Source organism: Larus michahellis, chromosome 2, assembly GCF_964199755.1.
Source record: "Larus michahellis chromosome 2, bLarMic1.1, whole genome shotgun sequence".
Lineage (NCBI taxonomy): Eukaryota > Metazoa > Chordata > Aves > Charadriiformes > Laridae > Larus > Larus michahellis.
Window position 1 is genome coordinate 34,698,382 of NC_133897.1, and position 5,690 is coordinate 34,704,071.

The 5,690-nt window shown below is 43.5% G+C and overlaps 1 long non-coding RNA gene across 1 annotated transcript; it reads left to right on the forward strand.

Moving 5' to 3' along the window:
• The first annotated feature begins 1,058 nt into the window (after positions 1 to 1,058).
• Positions 1,059 to 4,018, forward strand: LOC141738479 (uncharacterized). Its single transcript, XR_012585398.1, has 3 exons — positions 1,059 to 1,163; positions 1,308 to 1,382; positions 3,551 to 4,018. It is a non-coding gene; the product is annotated as an uncharacterized LOC141738479 (long non-coding RNA).
• The last annotated feature ends 1,672 nt before the right edge of the window (positions 4,019 to 5,690 follow it).

Genomic DNA, 5,690 nt, shown 5'->3' on the forward strand with positions numbered 1-5,690 from the left:
GGTGAATAACTCGCTGCAAGAATAGCTGCTGAAACACTTGCTCTAGTTTTTACACACTCATCTTATTTCCGCAGCTTGTCCCATAAATGGTCCAGCTGTCCCTACCTCAGTCCCCTGATAACCACAAAGTTTAAATGAACACAGAAGATGCACATGGAATGGAGAACATGGGTTGTGTATCCCAATTATGTTCTATAAAAAGAAACCACGAGAAAACTGAGGAGCTGAAAAATGTTTTTTCCCTAAGCACACTTTCTCACCACATGTAGTCAGCAAGTCTGAGGTAGCACATGCCTCATATGCCACTGAATGTCTTTATTTATAGATGTGAAGAACAGGACAACCCAAATACGGAAGAGACAGTTAACATAAGTAGTGTTAATATGCCAATAGTCCCTCTTCAGGAAGGACTATAAAATCTGCGTGAAGCTCAGGAGCCCCTTCAAGTTAGTGAGCAATTAATGAGGAAGTTAATGACTCTGGGGGAAATCAATGTGTTTCAAATTATGACTATAAGAACTGCTAAGATTCTGGATTTTAGGTGCTGAGACCAAAATGAAAGAATCAGAAATATAGGCAGATTTTAATATAAAGGAGACAGAACTTAGGGTAAATTTGGGATGCTCTTTCATTCATGCAGAAAGTGATGTGAATGAGGTTTGAAAATCCCAATGAAAGAGCATGACAAAGAAAGTTATGACAACAGAGGAGAACCCAGAACAGAGGGAGCAACAGAGCAACATCTCTTTTGACACTATAAGCCTCAAAGCAGCCAGATATCTTTCTGAATGGGGAACGAGGGTTTGAAGGTCATAAAAAAAGTTGATAGTAAATCTAATGCAATTTATCACTAGTATTTCCTTTTAATATTTTCCATGCTTTTTTTCTTTCATGCGGTATTAACAAGTAGGGGGAAAGGAAGATGCGTAGGGTAAAAAAGACACATGTTGAATAAATGCTGTTTTCTTTTTGTGAACTCTGTAGAATACTGTGAATTGCAACATATCAAACAGTCACGGACCTAAACAATTTCCTGCCAGACTGCATTGTTGACTTTTGAAAAAACGAATAAAAATAATCAGCAGCATGATGAGGAATGCAGAGATCACTTACAGCAGCAAGTTCTAGGTGCTACGTGCATCACCCTGATCAAGCTTTTTACTGTGAGTGAGGAAACTTATTCAGGTGACTCTCCACCTACTAAAATGTTGGATTTAAAATTAAACAAAATTAAACAAAGGGAAAATAAGAGCTCACCTGAACTGATTTTTTCATTAGATTTTTTTTGTTCTTTCTTCTTCTGACAGATATATTTTCACCTTTTCCTTAAAGAAATTGGCACTCTGAGCGAAGCGTAGAACTGTACACCTTCTTTGAAACTGGTGAGCTAAACCAACCATGTCTGAGATTTCCGTGTACAAACAAACTATAAAAACAGGGAGGCTGTAGTCAAAAGAAAAGGAAATGAAAAATCAATTCTCTTTTCCAATGAGGTTTTTAGCATATAGGGAAACTTAAAAGATCCATCACTTCTTTTGATGGTGAACTTTCTTGAAGCATTGAACAGCAAGAGACCTGGTGAGAAATGCTAAAGCTCAGTTAGAATTACATCTAGCCAAGGAGATCAAGGGAAACAGCAAAAATTTCTATAGGTATATTAATGGTAAGAAGACGACTAGGGAGGGTGTGGGCCCCCTCAGAAAGGAAACGGGGGAGCTGGTGACAAGTGATATGGAGAAGGCCGAGGTTCTCAACGACTTCTTTTCCTCAGTCTTCACTGGCAAGGGCTCCAGCCACACTCCCGGAGTCACAGAAGACAACAGCAGGGGTTGGACAGAACTGCCCATCGTAAGTGAAGATCAGGTTCGTGACCATCTGATGAACCTGAAAGTGAACAAGTCCATGGGACCTGATGGGATACACCCACGGGTACTGAAGGAACTGGCGGATGAGGTTGCTAAACCACTCTCTATCGTATTCCAAAAGTCATGGCAGTCTGGTGAAGTCTCCGCTGACTGGAAAAGGGGAAACATAATCTCCATTTTCAAAAAGGGAAAGAAGGATGAACCAGGGACCTATAGGCCAGTCAGTCTCACCTCCGTGCCTGGTAAGATTATGGAGCAGATCCTCCTGGAGGCACTGCTGAGGCAGAAGAATAACAAAGAGGTGATTGGGTACAATCAACACGGCTTCACCAAGGGAAATTGTGCCTGACAAACCTGGTGGCCTTCTATGAGGAGGTCACAACATCAATAGACAAGGCGAGAGCAACTGACGTCATTTACCTGGACCTGAGCAAAGCCTTTGACACTGTCCCGCGTGGCATCCTGGTCTCCAAGCTGGTAAAATATGGCTTTGATGGACTGACAATTCAGTGGATAAAGAACTGGCTTGACGGACGCACCCAAAGAGTGGCTGTCAATGGGTCCATGTCCAAGTGGAGGCCAGTGACGAGTGGAGTCCCTCAAGGATCAGTACTGGGACTGGTCTTGTTTAACATCTTTGCCAGTGACATGGACAGTGGCATAGAGTACACCCTCAGCAAGTTTGCCAACGACACCAAGCTGTGTGGGGTGGCTGACATGCTGGAGGGAAGGGATGCCATCCACAGAGACCTGGACAGGCTGGAGAGGTGGGCCCATGCCAACCTCATGAAGTTCAACAAGACCAAGTGCAAGATCCTCCATCTGGGTCGGGGCAATCCCAAGCACCCATATAGGCTGCACAGTGACTGGCTTGAGAGCAGCCCTGAAGAAAAGGACTTGGGGATGCTGGTAGACGAGAGGCTCAACATGAGCCGTCAGTGTGCACTAGCAGCCCAGAAAGCCAATTGTATCCTGGGCTGCATCAGGAGAAGCGTGGCCAGCAGGTCGAGGGAGGTGATTCTCCCCCTCTACTCCACTCTCGTGAGACCCCACCTGGAGTACTGCATCCAATTCTGGAGCCCCTAGTACAAGAAAGATATGGACATGCTGGAACGTGTCCAGAGAAGGGCCACGAGGATGATCAGAGGGCTGGAGCACCTCTCCTATGAGGACAGACTGAGAGAGTTGGGGTTGTTCAGTCTGGAGAAAAGAAGGCTCCAAGGAGACCTTATAGTGGCCTACCATATCTTATGGGGGCCTACAAGGAAGCTGGGGAGGTACTTTTCAGGATGTCGGGTAATGGTAGGACTAGAGGGAATGGATTCAAACTAGAGGTGGGTCGATTCAGACTGGACGTTAGGAAGAAGTTCTTCACCATGAGCGTGGTGAGACCCTGGAAGAGGTTGCCCAGAGAGGTGGTGGAAGCCCCGTCCCTGGAAGTTAAGGCCAGGCTGAATGGGGCTCTGAACAACCTGATCTAGTGGGAGGTGTCCCTGCCCATGGCAGGGGGGTTGGAACTCGATGATCTTTAAGGTCCCTTCCAACCCTAACAATTTTATGATTCTATGATCGGAGATTTTATTCTGTATAGGAAATGGAGAATTGCTTATTTCCTCAATGTCTACTTAAGGTTACACAGAATTTCTTGAAATATAAACATGGAAATCTCTAAATTCCTAACTAAGGGCCTGTGATTACCTGCAACTTCTCAGAAGATATATGTTGTTGGACACCAGCGTCCCTTTCCACACAGCTAGCACATGGATGAAGACCAGCAGCAGTCTTGCCCTTTGTAATGTCCTGGAACACTTCACACTTGTGTAGCAATTGACATTAATCCTCTGTTTGTACAAGAAATATCATAACCATGTGGGAAACAAGCAGCAAAGCGGTAAAGATTTTGGAAGTACCATACCCAGCGTGTCTGTGACTAATGAGATTTATGTTAGTGCAAGGAAACACAAGCGTTAGATCAAGAGATATTTATACAAACTTCATTTTACTGTATATCTGGCCTTGTATGAAGTTATTTATAGGTACAATTTACTTAACCACTGCTTCTGTGTCTGGCTTCTGTTTCAAAAATTCATCAAAAATTCATGATCTGGTCTGTTCAATAATATATACTTTGAAATGGAAAGCAACAAACTATAAGTGATATAGGAGGGAAGGAAAACACATGCTGTTGTTTATTAATTTTGAATGGATATGAAGCATGGAAGTGAGTGCGTGTAAAATAAATGTGAACACTGGCTTGTAAGACAATAAATGAAAAGAGTTAAAAGATGTTGTGTTCTCACAATTACAATTTAATGGAGGAGGGTAATTTTTCTACACTCAGCATCAGGAATCTTGACTTCAGATCATTCTGCCGTCCTGCAAATTGTACTGCACTGTGCAGATCCTTACTTGACCTAAAGGGCCCTGGAGACTGAGACCAAAGAAACTGCATTCAGCGCATGGGGAGAATCAGACCTTGGAAGTCATTGCTTCTGAACTGGTAGCTAAAGCTTTGCTGCAGGGGACCAGTGCTGTGTTTCCAACCTGGCCGTAGGCAACAGCACAGAAACGGTGAACAGATTTCAATACATAATTTAGTGCAGATTTTTGTATACCCTCGCTACCTGAAAGAAAAATACGCACTGAAACCAGTGCAAATACTGCTATGAGCAATGACCATGGTGGGCTCTCAGACTTCCAGTTTTTGGTTTTGTATCTGGCAAGTGTTGAGTAAGAGGAGGCAGCACTGGGCAAATGGGGAAATGAGATTTGGAAAAAGCCTTCTTGCATAACCTTTGATTCATCCTTACAATAAAACTGTTCATGTCATTGTTAGTGACAGGAAGATGAGTGTAATCCTTGTGGGATTTATCTGTTGGTGAGTCTTAATCACTTCTCCCCGCAGGCTAGTGAAGGGCTCATGTCAGCAGTCAGAGTGCAGACAGTGACGCTCGAACAAAAACTTCTTTAAAGCCTTTCTGGCAAGAGTCCTTATTTTGATTCCAGTTACTGTCAAAAGCACAAGTGAAAACTGAAAAAGTCCCCAGGCATTTTGTGAAGTAATCAGGTGGAGGATTTCTCCCAGAGGAAGATGGACAGAGTTAGACGCATATTACCCTGCATTAGGAGTGCCAGTGTCTCAGGAGAGCCCTAGGCAGAGCTTTCCAACCAGCCTCCAAATCTGCAGCAACTCCATGTCAGAGAGCCTTATGAAATGGTGAGACAGACAGAGAGGATCTTTGTGAAGGTAACCAGCATTTGTAAACTTGGAAGAAGTTAGGTTATTCTACTTTATGGATCCAGGATCAAAAGAAGTGCAGAGGCCATATATAAACATTTCCCAAAACATTTGAGATCGGCTGCAATGTAGGATTGAAAGCCACATTTCTTGTCAACTAGTTCTCAAAGCCATGAAATAAGAAGCTTAAACTTGAGCTGGGATTTTTCTTGGTGAAATCCAAGGGTGCTTGTCCACCTTGCTGTTAAATACCGATGTAAAGCTGTGAGCTCAATGGTCTGAAGGAGCTCTAAGTTAACACGTGAGCCTGGACCTCTCTCTGCTTCAGTTTCCTTCTTGCTTCCAGAGTCCAAGTCGAGATTTCGGCTGTTTCAAAGCCACTTCTTATATTTGTTCTGAATGAAAGAATTTATCACCCTCCTTATCACCCTACTCTCTTTTATGTCTCCTCCCAGATCTTTCTGAGGTGGGCATGGGCTCTGAGGAGCTGTGAAACCGCTCTTTAGCCAATCAGACAAATAGGACTGATAGTTTTAGCAGTATTTCTAAGTCAGAAATTTTATAAAGGTATATGCTGGTGGATGGAC